Here is a 19,576-nt window from a genome sequence, read left to right on the forward strand (position 1 = left end):
AAACACTCAGCAAAGAGCCGTTTGCCGGCACTATAGATGTCATGTGCTGTTTGTCGAGTGTTACACTCGGCAAATCCTTTGTCGGGTGTTTTGAGTGCCTGTGGCACACGGCAAAGCAACTGTTTCCAGTAGTGGTAGTGACCTGTAGCACAACTGGTAACCTGGCACGTCGACGATAATTGTGTAGGAAAAGTAAATTTGGCATTCTACATGCTATTAAGACATATCTTTGGCTTAACTGTAGTTGCTTTAGCTTTCTCCCACACAAATTCTTCAACAAGCTAAGGTGCACCAGAAGTCACTGCACCATAATCTGAAAGGAGCCGCAACATTTACACACAAAAAAAACAATTATCCTATTGAAACTAACAAATTATAAAATCTTGTGTTGAATTCTGTTGAATTACTCCATAAAAATCTCACACTGTGCTCTTGGATTGGTGCATATCAATGAAGATCTCTTCCCATGTTGCTTGGAAAGATAATCTATAGACTACACCAATAGGCAAAAAAATCCACAACTTAGAGATTCTGTTTTTTTTTTGTTCTCAAACAAGCATATTTAGTCCAATCACCTATGACTATTAGGACCTGTGATGTTCCAAACTTTTCAACTACCACTACTATTCTAGCTCCAGCCCTGCTTATTAGCTGTGAAAAGTTCTGAAGGTCTACCCTTCAGAAAACTGCAAATATGATAGAAATGCAGATTGCAACTGATATCTAGATGTGTCCACTCTTAGTGCCACAAATGTTGCTTAAGTTTCATCAACATGCTCTAATTTTCTTGTGTGAAGCTGACGATTTAGTTTTGCTATACTTAACTTTGCATAGCACTATGTTCCCTCCTCCCTCCCTCTCTCTCGTGATAGAAACTTAAACTGCAGTATGCGTAACTAAAGGTTTAGGTGCCTCTGCTGGATCAATTATTATTGGTTGAAAGGCTTTCATTGATGAGGCCTGATCAATTGTGTCTCAAGTATAAAGTTCAATGATTTCTTTACTAAGAGGAAAAAGAACTGCACAGATCAAGTAGCAAAGGAAATCTGAATAATATATACCTCCAGGCAAGGAAAGGAATGTATAAGATGTAAGATTCTTTGAAGAACAATAGTATTTTAAAAATTCATATTGTGTTTTGAATATTTCTGTCAGGCCAACAATCTCATCCTCGGATGAGTTTTCTTCGATGCAAATAAAAGACATGAATTAAAGTCTCTGATATAGCCTGGAAATAAACTGTTGAATGTTTCCTATACAGCTCTCTACCCTGCAAATAAAAGACAATATGCATAAGCTAGCAGTCAGTAGATCTCAAGGGGGCACACTGGCTAAAGGATGCAGCATTACGGCCATTACCTAGCCATGTACATGTTGGTGAGAATTTATATAAATATAAAGAATGAAAAAGACAACAAGAAAGATTGGCATTAGGCCAACTCCTTTTAATTCTTTACAAACACATCTGAAAGTTAACATGTGGGCTATGGGCATCAAATCAAAACAACAAAAAGAACATGGATTTCACCATAAGTAGTATTTGCCCTCTTTTTTTGAAAAAAGAAAGGTACTGCAGAGTTACAGGATTGTCAATCTTATCAACACCATCAATTTTTGGCAATTGTAGAACTCAACCAAGACACCCATTGAAGTGCTACATCCCTAGCTCGCAACCCAATTAAGAGTAAGTTCTCACAAGCCTAGCTCCCCAGCCATTATTAAACAACATGAAGGGCTCCGAAATGAAGACCATTATTTGAAAAAACAGTAAATGATAATCCTAATCAACTAATTATCTTAACTTCATTTTCTTGGCAAAAAAATAGTTTATGCAATTCAATAATAGTAAAAAACAGTTGGCTGCCGGAGACCTTGCGCATGGACATCTTGACATACAGATTCTCCAGCCCATCCAGCTCACCCTAGCATCCGCGGGGAGCACCTGAGCTGGTGCCACCACTTATTCCGCAACCGCCACCAGCTGTGGAGTCCTTGATTGATGAGTATCAATGCTGAACGAAAATGTATTGCACACTGTTTCAAGTATACAGACTCCTAATACTATTTATATTCATATTCGAATTATGAATATATGATGATTGATGATAGTGAAAAACTAAATTTATTGCATAACTGAACTGAATTTGCTGAACTCTAACAAACAACCATTAGTCTAAGAATTGAAACAAAAGGGCATTGGTGGCTACACTTACGTCAAGCAAGTCGGCGTCGATCCTAAACTTCCACAATAGCAGACCAATTCCGTCGCTTGAGTTGTCACCACTCAGGCCTTCTTGCCCAGCAGGATCGAACAAGAATACACCAGGAGCCATCTGTAGCAACGCACGGCTTAGTATAGTCCCTCGTAGCAGTGTATCGAGAAATAAATCAAATAATACACCAGAACCAGGATGTTTGCTAATGGATCTCGCTACGACATGACTCCCTCAACCTTGTTGCCGCTGGATCCTATGGACCTCGCCCCGGTGGAGAGGGCATTGCAGAGGAGGACGGCGCCTGGAGATCTTAATAGCAACGGTGATGATAGGGAGTGGTAGGATGTAGTCATATGAGCAGGTTACAATAGCACCTCGTTCACACAGGAACAAGATTAAATAAAATTTGCATAATCTCAAATATGCATCGATCATCTTATAGTAGTGTTTCTCATGATTATCATGAAATCATTGGCTGAGTAAGGAAATTGAAGGAAAAATTGTTATCATCCAGAATAAGATGAAATCGTAAACCGCACCTGATAAAGCAGTTGCAGTCGCCTTCTGTTAGCCCGACATCATTGAGGGCCTCTTCGTAGTCGTCCGACGGTGGTCGGCGTCGACGGCATGGCTGTCGGGTGAGGAGGGGGCGTTCCGACGACATCTGAGGGCCGGATTGGCGTCGTGGCGTCTGGCCGATGAGTGCCTGGCGTGCGGCGGCGGCGGGGGCGTTGTGGTGTCCAGCATCTTCTGCGGGGTGGCGTGGATTCGCGAGAGTGCACCATAGGAAGGACAGGAGAGGCGCATCGATGTTAGCCTGGCGTCGATCAACGATCCGGTTTACGTGGAGATGAAAGATATCTGACTGAGCGAGAGAGGGGCACCGCCTGATTGTTTCCTTCCATGCATGATTATTGTTTCCTTCCATGCATGTGGTCTTAGGTGATCGATTTGTTTCCTTCAAAGCAGGTGGGGATCGTAGGGATGGTAGTTTTTTTTCTATCGCGCGGGGTATCGTACGGCCGGAAGGGAGGAGCAACCAAAAAAAAATCACACCAAAAAATTGTCTTACTTTTGTTCTTTTTAGTTGTAGGCTAAGAGGAAAAAGAACTGCACAGATCAAGTAGCAAAGGAAATCTGAATAATATATACCTCCAGGCAAGGAAAGGAATGTATAAGATGTAAGATTCTTTGAAGAACGATAGTATTTTAAAAATTCATATCGTGTTTTGAATATTTCTATCAGGCCAACAATCTCATCCTCGGATGAGTTTTCTTCGATGCAAATAAAAGACATGAATTAAAGTCTCTGATATAGCTTGGAAATAAACTGTTGAATGTTTCCTGTACAGCTCTCTACCCTGCAAATAAAAGACACTATGCATAAGCTAGCAGTCAGTAGATCTCAAGGGGGCACACTGGCTAAAGGATGCAGCATTATGGCCATTACCTAGCCATGTACTTGTTGGTGAGAATTTATATAAATATAAAGAATGAAAAAGACGACAAGAAAGATGGGCATTAGGCCAACTTCTTTTAATTCTTTACAAACACATCTGAAAGTTAACATGTGGGCTGTGGGCATCAAATCAAAACAACAAAAAGAATATGGATTTGACCATAAGTAGCATTTGTCCTCCTTTTTTTGAAAAAAAAGAAAGGTACTACATAGTTACATGATTGCCAATCTTATCAACACCATCAAATTTTGGCAATTATAGAACTCAACTAAGACACCCATTGAAGTGCTACATCCCTAGCTCGCAACCCAATTAAGAGTAAGTTCTCGCAAGCCTAACTCCCCAGCCATTATTAAACTGCATGAAGGGCTTCAAAATGAAGACCACTATTTGAAAAAAGAGTAAATGATAATCCCAATCAACTAATTGTCTTAACTTCATTGTCTTTGCAAAAAAAAACAGTTTATGCAATTCAATAATAGTAAAAAATAATTGGCCGCTGGAGACCCTGCGTATGAATATCTTGACGTACAGATTCTCCAGCCCATCCAGCTCACCCTAGCATCCGCGGGGAGCACCTAAGCTGGTGCCACCACTTATTTCACGACCGCCACCAGCTGTAGAGTTCTTGATTGACGAGCATGAACGAAAATGTATTTCATAATGTTTCTCCTATAACTAAATAGAAAAAAGTATGGACAATTTTTGGTGGGACGTTTATTTTGGTTCATCCGTCGTCGGGCGATACCTCGCTCGCTTAGTCGCTCTGCCTTCACCCGTGCTAAAAAACGTTCCTCGCGGGCGTCGCCGTAGCTCCCTGATCTTGTCTCCTCGCGAGCCGGCGACCTCTCAGATCCGCCGGCCCCGTACCACCTCACGATGGCGTGACCCCTGCCCCCACGATGGCGCGACCCAGTCCGTCCCGCCCGACCGCGCCGCATCTGCCTTCTCCGCGACCGCGACGGCGCGACCGCCTCCGCGCTCCGGCCTCCACCGCCTGCGCCTGGGGGCTGGGGCTCCTTCTTGCGCGGCTGCGCCTGGGGCCGAGCCCAGCCGACCGACGGCCACAGCCAGGGACCCTCCGGTCGCCGCCCCCCCGCCTGGCCAGCTGCGGAGGCGCGGAGCTTTCCCAGCCGCCTGCGCTGCTGCGCCAGGGACGAGGCCAACCGGCCGGCAGGCCCTTCGGCCCTCCACTGCCCCTTTCCCTACCGGCTGCCAGCTGCCTCTTGGCTCCTACGGTCCTGCCTGCTCGGGCTCGGCTGCTCTCACACTGAATCCTATTCCTTCCCCATCCTCCCAGCGGCCGGTGGGTGGGACCAACAGGAGTCCCGGCGACCATGGTGGCGGCGCCCTTCCCCATCCCCTCCCGACGGTGGCCGTTGCGCCCTTCCCCATCCCGACGGCTTTGCGTGCGTGGGTGTCGGTGACGGGCAGCCGCCCTCGGGCTCTGGATCCGTGCAGGCCGGACACGACGGTGGCGGATTCCCTCGGCTACGTCCGCGTCATGAGGCCCTCGTCGCGCTCGTCGTCTCGCTGCCGCGTCGCGCTTCGCCGTCGTCTCGCTGGGCCTCAGCACAGCAGCAGCCGGTGTGCCAGATCCGGTGCCGTGTCGCGCGAGCCGACCGGAAGCCCGTTCCCCGTCGCACCGGAGCTCGGATACGGCGAATCGAGCGGCGCGGCCAGGCGCGCGCATTCGATCGCTGAGTCGCTGGGGCCTCGCTGTGCCGTCGCCTCGTCGTCGTCGCTGGCCGCTCGAGCTTCCCGCGCCGGCCCACGCTTCCGCCCCCCAGCGGTTCCCCGAGTCACGGAGAACCAACGCCCCAACGCCGCCGCCGTCCTCATCCGCTGCCCCCGTCGTCGCCCTTACCCCGCTAGGATCTTCACCCTGTGCTGCGTCCCGCACGCCATCCACTGCGTCGCGCGGGCGTCCTCCTTCAGCCACTTCCCTACCGCCGCACACTGCCCCGTCCAGTGCCTCCCCATCTCTTCCCCCACGCGCCTCCATCCACCAAGCCGGCAACCACCTCGCCACCTCCACTCGCCATCCACCGAGGACAAGAAGAGCAGAGGACGCCAAATCTGACCATGCCTCGCCTACTTCTCCCTCACCGGCACGGCGAGTGGGCCGGCTCGGACTGTGGCCGCGTCTGTGGTGGCCTTCGTCCGTCCATTCATGTGAGTACAACCTTTCTATGCTCTTGTGATTTTGCCTAAAATTGTATGGAAGTTACAACAGTATGGACCACTGCTTGTGTAATGCAATGCAGCATAGATCTTTGCAAGTTTGCATCTCCCTTACTTCCTCTGCTTGTTACATTTGTTGTTCAGTGAGCACATCTTTCTGTGTCCAAATATATATTTAACTGATGCAATCCATACCAAAGGGTACTGTTTGCTTGAGATTAGGAAGTTATTGGGCTGCATATGCATGGTCTGTCACTAAATACTTGCAAAATATCTCTGTAGTGATTGTGCTACTACTTGCACTGCTCAATTTACACCTAATATTGCCACCCTTTCAAAATAGGTGCAGAGTTCTAATTGTCAGTGTAGTTACCTCACTTAATAGAATTTTTAACAATGTCCTTGCAGGTTGTCGATACAGTTGATTAGGGACTGAAGCACTGCTGAATGTAAACCTGTTCGCACAGTTCACTTATCACCTCATTTTAAATAAGTATACTAATGAACCACCATGTTGTATCATTGACAGGTGATTCGACAGTCTCAACTGTTTTGAGAAACTTGGGTGTGGGATTAGGGCATTCTCTATTGGCTTACAAAGCTACCATACGTTGAATCAGCAAGGTTCAGGTAGGTTACCAAATAACTATTTCTTAGATGGATTATATTAGCTTTATGAGATATATAGAGGCTTCCTGTATTATAACCATTACCACTTGGCTTTATTTGTATATATGTCAGTTACACACTCTTATTTGACACACACACACACACACACACACATATATATATATATATATATATATATATATATATATATATATATATATATATATAGTTATTGCAGGCTTAGATCAACTATAAATTTGTTCAATCACTGGAAGAGACATCTACGCAGTATAAGGCTTTATGAGATAGAACTTCCAATTGGTTCTATGTCCACCTGTTTGAATTTATTAGTTGTAGTTTGAATTTATTAGATGTAGAGATAAGTCATAATTTGTCCTCTTCTTGGGTAACACTTCAGTTTGTTCTTTAAATAATGATTTCATAATTTGAGTGGAACTGTAGTGCTATATCTCGGTTTCATGTGGTATGACGAATTTATATTCTGTGTTGTTTTGAAATCTGCAGGTTAGATCTAGCTAAGCTAAGATAGTAGTATGTCAATTAGTAGGTTAGATTTCAGCACAGTCATCACGTGTTGTTCACTGGTGCTTATTGGAAATGGGCAGCACTTGTTCTTTAATTGCCTTTATCTTACCTTAACATGGCTACAACCTACAAGAATTCTCATGTCAGCAAGGTGTACATCAACTGAAATTAACATAAGAGCTCTTTGGTTTATGATTAACTAAAGCACTTAGATGAATATAAAAGAATTCAGTAAGTACCTGAATGGTTTCATACTAGCACTTAAATTAACATAAAATCGAGTTTATTTATGTCTTTCATATCACTACATAGTATATAATTTAGTTCATTTATATGCCTTCATCTAAAATATTTTTTTAGATGAAATGAATGTTTTTTACATAACTGTGCACTCCATCTTACTATATTGCAAGTACCTGTAACATTCTATTATAGCTGTTTTGATGCCTGGTCTGTTTCTTAATTGTTACTATCTTCTTAGCTATGACTTGTCCTTTTTAACTATTACTATCTCGAGTGTTTTCGATTTTAATATGGTTGTTCAGTGTTTCTGATTCAGAGACGGCTGCCTAATGGAAATGCTATCATGATTTTCTACATCAGCAACCAGCGCTTGGTTTGGTTCTGCACGAATGGTTAGGGATGGGTTAATTAAACAGTATGTGCTTGTCCTGGACTTGTGTGGGTTCAGTTCGGATCCTTTCTCACTAACAGGACTAGCTATGATTGCTTCCACGCCCTTGGTGCTACTGCTTGTGATTTGTCATGTGTTGATTAGCACCTTCAGCTCAGGCCTTAGGGATTGGGATAAATCGCTGGTTATCATGCTCCTTGTGTGCTGATTTGTTGCGTGGTTTGCTGCCCAAGGTGGAGGGTAACAGGTACGCCTTCACCTGGAACTTGTTAGGTACCCACTAGCCTCCTCTGCTTTTTGGTTAATGTCCATTTTTTGTTGCTTTTACACTGACTAACTGGATTGATTGGCTTGCCTCTTGCGCCTGGATTCTCGGCCAAATTCATCCCTCAAAACAGTTTGCTAGGAAAGCCTAGTCACAACTGAAAGACCTCATAGGGCACTCATTAGAAACGTGTCGTGTGTATGGTTAAACTCTTCTTAATTACAATGATACGCAAAGAAAAAAAATCCCTCAAATGCTCAAGTGCATCCAGGTGGCTTTGTTTTATCTTGCTTGCTTATCCTCTCCTATCCTGCAAGGTCACAGACTCACAACTTTGTTTCATATTTACAATGATCAAGATCAAATATACTGTTTTTTTAGAGGCAACTTGCAGGGTTCTGCTCAAGGTTTGTTTTGCTTTGGATATTTGCTGCTCATCGATCAGCTGACTGTTTCATTGCAGCTGCCCTATGCTTCACGTGGAGGCCTAGGTGCTGCACCAACGAACACACATCCGAATACATCCGGTTTTGGATATCTAATTTGTTTCAATAAAATAGAGAATATTGTTGTTTTGTGGAGAGGTCTAAAAAAGAACGGTAAATTTTATGAACTTTGCTTTTTGATTAAATGACACTTTAACGTTCGTATTTAATTTCACAGTATTGTTATCTTATTGTGTGATCCATGTATTTTTAATACAAAAGTTGAGTTGTCCCGTAGCGTTGGCACGTTACCTAGTCAAGTATACAGACTCCTAATACTATTTATATTCAGATTTGAATTATGAATATATGATGATTGATGATAGTGAAAAACTAAATTTATTGAACAACTGAACGCTGAACTAACAAACAACCGTTAGTTTGAGAATTGAAACAAAAGGGCAATGGCGGCTACACTTACGTCAAGCAAGTCGGTGTCGATCCTAAACCTCCACGATAGCAGACCAATTTTGTCGCCTGAGTTGTCGTCACTCAGGCTTTTTTGTCCAGCAGGATCGAATAAGAATACACCAGGAGCCATCTGCAGCAATGCACGGCTTAGTACAGTCCCTCATAGCAGTGTATCGAGAAATAAATCAAATAATACACCAGAACCAGAATGCTTGTTGATGGATCTCGCTACCACATGACTCCCTCAACCTTGTTGCTGCTGGATCCTATGGACCTCGCCCCGGTGGAGAGGGCATCATAGAGGAGGATGGTGCCGAAGATCTTAATAGCAACGGTGAGGATAGGGAGAGGTAGGATGTAGTCATATGAGCAGGTTCCAATAGCACCTCGTTCACACAAGAACATGATTAAATAAAATTTGCATAATCTCAAATATGCAGCGATCATCTTATAGTAGCATTTCTCATGATTATCATGAAATCATTGGCCGAGTAAGGAAATTGAAGGAAAAAAATGTTATCATCCAGAATAAGATGAAATCATAAACCACACCTGATAAAGTAGTTGCAGTCGCCTTCTGTTAGTGCGGCATCGTTGAGGGCCTCTTCGTAGTCGTCCGACGGCGGTCGGCGTCGACGGCATGGCTATCGGGTGAGGAGGGGGCGTTCCGACGACGTCTGAGGGCTAGATTAGCGTCGTGGCGTCCGGCTGACGAGTGCCTGGCGTGCGGCGGCGTTGAGGCGTTGTGGTGTCAGCGTCTTTTGTGAGGTGGCGTGGATTCGCGAGAGCGCACCACGGGAACGACAGGAGGGGCGCGTCGATGTTGGCCTGGCGTCGATCGACGATCCGGTTTATTTGGAGATGAAAGATATCTGACTGAGCGAGAGAGGGGCACCGCATGATTGTTTCCTTCCATGCATGATTATTGTTTTCTTCCATGTGGCCTTAGGTGATCGATTTGTTTCCTTCAAAGCAGGCGGGGATCATAGGGATGATAGTTTCTTTTTCTATCGCGCGGGGTATCGCACGGCCGGAAGAGGTGCGGCTCCAAAAAAAAGTCGTACAAAAAAATTGACTTACATTTGTTCTTTTTAGTTGTAGGAGATTCTGGGATCGATGGAGTACACTATTTTGGATCTCCGATGGTAGCATGCCTAAAATGAACTTAACACCCAGCCTCTTTGAAGTGGTCCTTGTGACCCAGATCATGTGGTGTAGTAGTGGACTACCCCTACATTGGAAATTCAAAACAAGTAATGCTAGTGGGCAGTGCCTCTTGGCTCCAATATCTCAGCTCCTGTTAACCCCTTTATGCAAAGTAGTACAGTGCAAAGAGTCAGTTCTTGACAGGGTGTTATATAAAGATACAAAGGAACACTTCTACGGTTTGCTCTTCAAGAAATAGACAATTGTCAAATTGAAAGCATTGGCTTCACAATGAAGCTGAGCATGTCAAATACGCTGGATATAACTGGAGTCTCCTACAACTAAAAAGACTAAAAGTAAGACTATTTTTTTGTGCGACTTTTTTTTGGGGTCGCTCCTCCCTTCCGGCCATGCGATACCCCACGCGATAGAAAAAGAAACTGCCATCCCTGTGATCCCCGCCTGCTTTGAAGGAAACAAATCGATCACCTGAGGCCACATGCATGGAAGAAAACAATAATCATGCATGAAAGGAAACAATTGGCAAAGATCAAGCAAGACTCCTCCCTTCCGGCCATGCGATACACCGCGCGATAGAAAAAGAAACTGACATCCCTGCTATCCCCGCCTACTTTGAAGAAAACAAATCAATCACCCAAGGCCACATGCATGGAAGGAAAAACAATAATCATGCATGGAAGAAAACAATTGGGAAAGATCAAGCAAGACGACTCAATGAGGTTGGCCCTTAATTTTAGTGTTTTCAGCATGCAGACCTGAAATAAAAAAGTGGCTGCTCCTTGAGAACATCAGTGGTGCTAAATAAAAGATATGCATGTTATACATGGTGAGACTGGTGAACCTTCTGTAATTTCCTAAACGAATATTCCCACCATTCGTATATAGGTCCATTCCCCTGCGTTTCTTCGTGCTCCAATTAGAATATAATATGAAAGTATTGTTGTGTTCATCACGACTTCCAGTTGACTACTCCCATTAGCATATACTTCCTCTGCCCCAAAATATAAGTCGTTATGGGATGCGTGCAGGTCAAACTTTCTCAACTTTGACTAGGTTTGTAAAATGTACGTGCAACATTTAACAATCAATTGGTCAACTTCTGAGGCCACATGCATGTAAAAAATACCTGTATTATAATTTGTCAAAGTTAAAAAAAAGTTAACTTCTCGGGAAGCGAGAATGAATTCTATTTTGGGACAGATGGAGTATATGAAAGCAGTGTTGAAAATATTTTAACAATCAAGTTCGTCTCTGTCTGATTAGTAAGCTTAGACATCATAATGGCATCAAAAATTTCGACTCTCATGGACACCATCATGGATCAGTGCAAAGCATCCCAATCCTAACATACACAAATGGCAACCTTAAAGACCATCTTAGACGTTCTGGTATTAGAGTATATACGTGCAGACACAGGCATGGTGGTGCAAGTGAGCAGCCAGCAGAAGTCGAGAGTTAGGGGGTGTTTAGATCCCAGGACTAAACTTTAGTCCCTGTCAAATTGAATTTTTAGATATCAATTAGGAGGACTAAACATGAGCTAATTATAAAACTAATTACATAAGTTGTGTCTAATTCGCTTGCTAGCGCCGTGTACATGATGGTATGGAGATGTGGTGGAACTTATTCGTAGATTTGTTGGCGCACGAAAGAAATGGATATCGGAAATCTCTTCCTACCGGTATAAAAAATGATCTTAGCCGCATCACGGAAAGATCTACACAATAGAGTTTGTGAGCCTGCGACGCCATGCTCTCTGTGACTGTAAATTTCACGAACTTAGATTTTTGGATTAAATGTCACTTTAACGTCTTTCATATACTTTTATAGTATTGTTATCTTATCGTACGATCCATGTGTTTTTAGTACAAAAGTTTAGTTGTCCCGTAGCAACGCACGGGCACGAACCTATTTACATATATACTCAAACCTGTGTGTACATGATTGTATGGAGATGCAGTGAAACTTATTCATGGATTTATTGGCGCATGAAAGAAATAGATATCGTAGAATTCTTTCTGCCGATATAAAATATTATCTTAGTCGTATCACGAAAAAGTCTATACAGTAGAGTTTGTGAGCCTGCGATGTCGCGCTCTCCGTGACTGTGTTAATTTCACGAACTTTTCTTTTTAAATTAAATGTCACTTTGACGTCGGTATTTAATTTAACAATATTGTTATCTTATTGTGCAATCCGTGTGTTTTTAGTACAAAAGATTTAGTTGTCCCGTAGCAACGCACGGGTACGCTACCTAGTATATATATAAAAAAAACTTGATCAACCTAAGAGGAACTAGGAGACATTTTATTAAGAGGAAAATATGCACCCAAATTTGCCTCGATGAGGACTTGAACCTGGATGGTCTAGGCATACACCCACACCCTTGACTAACTAAGCTAGCTCAGCTTTGTTATATATACAACTGGATTATATGTTTTATTTCAGTAGAAATTGTTATCACCCTAGATCATAGCGGTAAACACCACCAGGAAGATAGCTAGGCAGTTGGGAAGCTAAGCAAAGATCTAGACCCCAGGCCAATGAAATCTAACACCTAGGATCTTTTGCCTGGCTAGGCAAGTTTTGAGTCCTCCAAGCAAACAAAGGTGAAGCTGCGGGTGAGGAAGCTGTAGCGAGACATCAAGGATGGTACCGAGGATGAAGAAGAGGACTACGCGGCAATGGAGGCGATCCTATCCGCCGTGTCTCACGAGTATGTGGAGCCATTGGGGACCAAGGCTTTGCCAATGCTGCCTGGCACGCCCTTAACGCCATGCGCGTCGGCTCGGACCCTCAAAGAAGGTGAAGGCGCAACAGCTGCAGCGGGAGTACGAGGCAATGGCGTTTTGAGATGATGAGGCAGTGGAAGACTTCGCCCTCAGGTTGCAGTCTCTCACACTACTACACGAATTTTAACCGAGGCGGGCATTTTAGCTTAACTGAGATGGGCAAGCCATCCGCCTCGGCACGAAGGTCACGGTTAATCGTGGCCTTAACTGAGGCGGTTCAGTTAAAAGATTAACCGTGGTGGGCATCATAAGGTAACCGCCTTAGTTAATACATATTAACCGAGGCGGTTGTCGTAACACGCCCGCCTTGCTTAAGATTTTAACCGAGGCGGTTGAATAAAGACACCCGCCTCGGTTAAGATTTTAACCGAGGCGGTTTTTATTACTTGGCCGCCTCGGTTAATGATTTCTAGATTTAAAAAAAATTCTTTTCAAATTAGAATTTAAATTAGAATTTAAAATTTCCCTAATGAAAACATAGATAAAGTAGAAAATAGATGACAAACATATACTACATTCATTCTCATTCGACGAACCGACATTAAGTTATTACATTAGTGATGTCTTCATCATTGTTTCACAAACACAAACATTCGTACATCAGCAAATAAGGTCATTCATACATATCATTTTTTACTGAAAAAGAGGTCCGGCAGAATGTAATCCGAGATTCATAACTTGGTGCTCTAGTTTCTGATACTATCGAACTTCGGATCCCGCACTAATTCGTTTTCCCGGTTGAAGAACGTATTCCCTTCATGCGCGCTCTCTGTGACAAACTTACATATGTCTACTACTGCTTGTCTGATGTCTTGGTCAACCTTCTCCATTCGCCACCATTCTTGTGCTTTCTTGAGCTGCCGCCAGTTGCTGCTGAATTTGCTACAAGTCCTCAGGTACTCATAAACGTAGAATCCACATAGAACTGAGCCATAGGGTTGTTTAGCGCACTGCACGATGTATAATACACAATCATTAGAGAATATATAATAAACAATTAGTAGGAGTAGTAGAACTAGTAGTAGTGAGTAGAGTAGTAGTACTAGTAGAAGGAATAGTAGTAGTAGGAGTACTAGAGTAGAGTAGAGTAGTAGGTGTAGTATTAGGAGAAAAGCAGTAGTAGTAGAGTAGTAGTAGTATTAATACTTACTAGGAACTCATGTCTGAGTTTTAGTTTCATGCCATTCTTGATCTTCTTCTTCTCAGATCTCCGATCATAGCAATCGTGATCTTTCACGTACTTCTTATAAGCGCTATACGAAAAACCACTAGTGTCAACGATATTTTCAACAAGTATGTTGACTGTAAATGAATAAGTTCTGTCACTTACTATCTCAAATAGCTTTCAAATTGCTTGTACCCTGCTTTGTTTCTATCCTGCAAAGAGTCAAATATGCAGGCCCTTCCGTCCTGAGGATAGATTATAAATACAATCCAGTGGCCCATGATGCCCTGGCTGCACCATTCAAACAATACAGATTAGAAATGTTCAAATATGAGAAGTCATGATCCTAGTACCTATATATATATATATATATATATATATATATATATATATATATGCTCCAAGTATCTTTTAACTGAGTCGGGCAACCAGGCCGCCCGCCTCGGAGCTCCAAAGTGAAACGTTGCACAAAAGAAATCCTGTAGTCGTGTCATTAGCCAGCTGGTGGCGCTTGGCGTCACCATCATTGATGATGAAGAAGACGCTAAGTACCTGCGGGTGGTGGCCACCAGGTATCCACAGATCACCCTCTCGATAGAGACGCTGATCGACCTATCCACCCTCTCTCTCAAGGATGTGACAAGGCGGCTAACGGCGGTCGAGGACCGAGATAGTGAGAACGATTGCTAGTGGCAAATTGTTGCTGATAGAGGAGTGGGCGGCTTGTATGCATGAGCAGCAGTCCGAGGAAGGCTCCTCTAGCTGTGGTGGTGATGGGAAGTGCCACAGCAAGACCTCGCAGAAGAAGGACGGTGACAACACGTTGCGTCTGATCAACACGGATACTTGTCGACGATGCGGGAAGACATGGCATTGGGCTAGGGATTGTAAGAATCCCAAGGAGGAGTAGCCGCACCTCATGTAGGTGGACAACGAGGAGCCCACGCTCCTGATGGTGTAGTTCTATGCGTTGAACGACGCCGAGGAGGAGCTAGTGTTGAGAGAGGAGCTGAGGGCTGCAGAGCAAAGGAAGGTGAAGCAGAGCATCCTCCTCGACGAGTCACACACCCAAGTCCATATCAGAAGCGAGGGTAGCGGCGTGGAGTAGAGGTGGTACTTGGCCAGCAACCACATGACCTGCGACAAGGGCGTGTTCTCGGAGCTAGACGGTAGTGTTCTTGGCTCCATGAAGTTCTACAACGGCTTGTCATTGGACATCCGCGGCCTCGGACACTATCATCTTCTGGTGTCAGAATGGGGAGCACCACATGCAGATGGATGTGTACTATATCCCGAAGCTCCGAATGAGCATTGTCAGCATTAGGTAGTTGGATGAGCGCGGGTGTGAGGTCCTCATCAACAGTGGTGATCTACGCATCTGCGACCGAGTGTCATCTTCTCACCAATGTATAGCATTCTAGAAACCATCTGTACATGTTGGGTCTGAAGATCATGTAGCCAGTTTGCTTGGAGGCATGGCAAAACGAGGAGCCATGGCTATAGCACGCTCAGTTCGGACACTTAAGCTTGATGCACTTGGAAAGTTAGAGAAGATGGTGCGCGAGCTGCCGCACATCAAGTACACCGGTAAGCTGTGTGATAGTTGCTTGGTGGGCATGCAGAGGAGGCTGTCTTTCCCCAAGGCGGCCAAGTACCACACCGATGATGCACTAGAGCTCGTCCATGACAATCTCTATGGGCCAATCACTCTAGCCACACATGGAGGATGGTGGTACTTCCTGCTACTTGTTGACTTTTTGACAATTACAGATGGTTCATGTGGGTATAGCTCCTAACGAGCAAGGACGAGGTGGCGGCGATCAAGGCTTTCTAAGCTCGAGCAGAGGTGGAGTCTAGGAATAAGCTACATGTGCAGAGGACGGACCATGGTGGTGAGTTCACCTCAGTAGAATTCATGGAGTATTGCGCTGATCATGGCGTGGCACGCCATTTGACCGCGCTCATACTCGCCATAGCAGAACAACATCATGGAGCATCGGAACCGGACTATCGTTGGCATGGCGTGCAGCATGATGAAGGCGAAGTGCATGTCAGTGGAGTTCTAGGGGTAGGCAGTGAGCACGATGGTGTTCATTCTCAACCATGCATTGACGAAGAGCTTGAAGGGCATGATGGAATTTGAAGGTTGGTATAGGAGGGAGCCTGGCGTCTCATTTCTATGTTCAGGTGCATCGGCCACATCAAGGTGATGAAGCTGCACCTATCCATGCTAGAAGACAGGAGCACCATACGAGGCTGGTAGCAAGGCGTATCGGCTGTTTGACCCACGTGGAGGCAAGGTTGTCATCTCGGGTGATGTGGTGGTTGATGAGAAGGTGGTCCGGGATGAGGAGGATCTAGGCATAGGGGAAGCCAGCGGTGTTAGCTACACCTTTGTTGTTGAGCACTTGGTCATCCATGGCGATAGGGACGCAGGAGGAGTGGAGCCGGCTACGTACATGGCAAGTTAGTGGTAGTGGCGATTCCAGATGGCCCACCAAGTTCTGGCATGGTAGGCGTGGGTGAGCAGACTCCTCCGATGGTAGCACAGACACCTCCACCACTATCCCCTGCTCTGGCAGGGATAGGGGAACACCAACGCCGACCCTGGTCTAGTTCTTATTTCAACTAGTGACTTGGACTCGTATGTCGACGTGCACCACCAAGGCGAGGAGGGGTGTTTCCGCACCATGGATAACCTTGTTGGTGGCCTCTGTAGCTCCTGGCTTGGCAAGCAAGATACTCGATGACAAAGAGCTGCTTCTGATGAGCGTCGAGGAGCCACCCTTGTTCGCTGAAGCTGAATGCTATTCAAATTGGTGGCGGGCCATGCTCGAGGAGATGAACATGATCGAAGACAACGGGACTTGGGAGCTCATGGATTCGCCTCTCGGGTGTCGACAATTGGGCTCGAATGGGTGTACAAGGTGAAGCGAGACAAGCGCAGCGCCATTTCCAAGCTGAAGGCGCTGCTCATCGGCTAGGGGCTTCGTCCAGCGTGAAGGAGTTGACTTCGAGGAAGTCTTCAGTGCCGGTGGCACGAATGGAGCCCGTCCACCTCCTGCTGGCGCTAACGGCGGCAAAGGACTGGCGTGTCCATCACATGGACATGAGTCCGCCTTCCTCAATGGTGAGGTCTCAGAGATGGTCTTCGCCAAGAAAGCTCTAGGCTTCACCATCAAGGGACATGAACACAAGGTGCTACGGCTGTGCAAGGTCCTCTACGGGCTGTGGCAGGACCCGTGGGTGTGGATCACCAAGCTGGATGCCATGTTGGGCGAGCTTGGGTTCACCAGATGTGCCACAGAGCACACGCTCTACATGCAATGACGGGGGATGGAGGAGCTCATCGTTGGCGTGTACGTGGATGATCTGGTCATCAGTGGAGTGTAGGCAGAGGACATTGACGGCTTCAAGCATGAGATGGCGGCTCCATTCCACATGAGTGATCTCGGCTTGCTCTCCTACTACCTCGGCATCGAGGTGCGGACCACTTACATAGAGAAGCTGCTAGAGTAGAGTGGCATGGCAGATTGCATGCCGTGTGTGACTCTGATGGAGGAGCGGCTGAAGCTGACGAAGGCTAGCACAGTGGCGAATGTAGACGCGATAAGCTACCAGAGCATCGTCTAGTGGGCTGTGCTATCTTGTTCACATGTGGCCGACCATTGTGTTCGCCGTGGGCTGTGTGAGCAGGTTCATGGAGGATACGCTGGGAGGATGACTGGGCTACGGCAAAGCGGCTCCTGCGCTATATCAAGGGGACGATTGACCTAGGCATGGTCTTCCCTAAGGCTGGTAGGAATTGGGCTGTGACTCAATGGCTTCAGCGATGTGGACATGGTAGGCGACATCGATGGGTGGAAGAGCACCTCCAGCATGCTTGTTTTCCTTGGCTGGTGCTCGATCGCTTGGTAGTCGCATAAGCAGAAGGTGGTGGTGCTGTTGACATGCTGTCATAGTATATCGCAGTGGCCATAGTGGTGTGCCACATTGTATGGTTGCGCCGGCTGTTGGGAAAGCTCACTAGGTGAGGAAGCTGGTTTGCCAACTCCGATGGTAGACAAGCAGCCCGCCATCACCCTCGCCAAGAACCCGATGACTGAAGTAAGCATATCGACATCAAGTATCACTTCCTTTATGATTGTGTCGATGGAGGATAGATCGTCCTAGAGTTTGTCGAGACCGACCGATAGCTCGCGAACATTCTCACCAAGTCACTTTGGTCGTCTTTGGTTCTCTGAGCTGAGGGAGAAGATTGGCATGGTGGGACTCAATCTCAGGGTCTAGGTGCAGTAGGATTAGGGGAAGAATTGTAAGATAATCTGCTACCCTTGATTAGCCTTTTGCTGCAGCTGAGGGTTGGCACTGTGGTCAACTCTTCTTGTACCTTATGTACTGTTACTCTATTAGAAGTATGGAAATAGGCCAATATGGTAGTGGCATACATCAGCCATGTAGAGAGTAGTTGGGCTGAGGTCAGCCATACTCTAGTGTACCTTATAGAGGTACTAAACTTGTATATATACTAAGCGATTGCAATAGAGCACTAAACTTGTATATATACTAAGCGATTGCAATAGAGCAAACCAGCTCAGTTTGCCACACAATTAGTTTATAGCAGGTGCTTGTGCTCTGTTCTCATCCCTTTCTTCTACCTCTTAGCCATGGTGTGTGTGAGTGTGTTGGTGAGCTAGCTGCTCACATGTAGGGAAATCGAGGGTCAACAGTCATGTGATGTTGAAATGGTACAGGGCCGGTGCTACAATGGTTGTCACCCTCAGTCCTCCCTACTCTCACCATCTGCGTCATGGTGGCTTCTCAGCCATTGGGACAGGCAGTAGATACTTCCACAGTCTCCGCAATGCGACATGTACAGGCCAGGATTCCTAGGCCCATGAAGCACCCGACGATGCCTGGGGCAGCCCCATTGGCCAGGGTGTGGCGCCTAGGGCCACAAATGCCTAATGCTCCAAGGTGTCAATGTGCACTCATGGGCCACCACGTCGGCAAAACCAGGGTCGAAAACCATCTCATCAAGGGGTTATATACATGGTTAGGAGATGTTTGTGGGGCAGAATACATGGTTTTATAGTTCAGTTGGTGAAGTAGACACCAAGTCAAACATCAGGGGGTTATATATAGAGTTTTTCCTTGCATATTTTGCATCATCTGAAAATGCCCACAGTACTATTATTGGAAATTGAACTTTCTTGAGTGATTCATTCTTGCTGCTTCTAAGAATTCATTGAATGCCCGGTCTTTTATTTCTGGAGGGAGGGACAAATTGTGCTACTTGTCAACCAAACACTAAAATTCCCCTCTAGTCATAGGAAACATGTGGACTGTGTTACCAGTGTGTTCTAAACAACTTCAACTTACAAATATAGAATGCTAGGGCTGCGTCACTATTTTATAATTTTATCTCACACTGCTTAAAAGAGATGATCACACCTAGAGTGCTGGTATGCCTAGTTAGAATTGCAAAGCCCAAAGGATATTTGAAACTCCCAAATGGAACAGAGACAAGATGCTAGAGAGGTGAAGATCATTCCATATCGCTTTGCTTCTTGGAGATGATAAGAGTAGGCTGATAACTATTGAAAAAGAACTGCTTGTAGTAGTTAATTATTGTTGTTTTC

General features: G+C 45.4%; 1 long non-coding RNA gene and 1 pseudogene across 1 annotated transcript; both read left to right on the top strand.

Moving 5' to 3' along the window:
• LOC136480057 (protein PEP-RELATED DEVELOPMENT ARRESTED 1 homolog, chloroplastic-like) overlaps positions 1-19,576 on the top strand; it is a 139,205-nt pseudogene that overhangs the window by 70,932 nt on the left and 48,697 nt on the right.
• On the top strand, positions 4,408-8,610 carry LOC136482109 (uncharacterized). Its single transcript, XR_010764967.1, has 4 exons — positions 4,408-5,851; positions 6,269-6,309; positions 6,390-6,490; positions 7,561-8,610. It is a non-coding gene; the product is annotated as an uncharacterized lncRNA (long non-coding RNA).

Source organism: Miscanthus floridulus, chromosome 9 (genome assembly GCF_019320115.1).
Source record: "Miscanthus floridulus cultivar M001 chromosome 9, ASM1932011v1, whole genome shotgun sequence".
In the NCBI taxonomy this organism is placed as follows: domain Eukaryota; kingdom Viridiplantae; phylum Streptophyta; class Magnoliopsida; order Poales; family Poaceae; genus Miscanthus; species Miscanthus floridulus.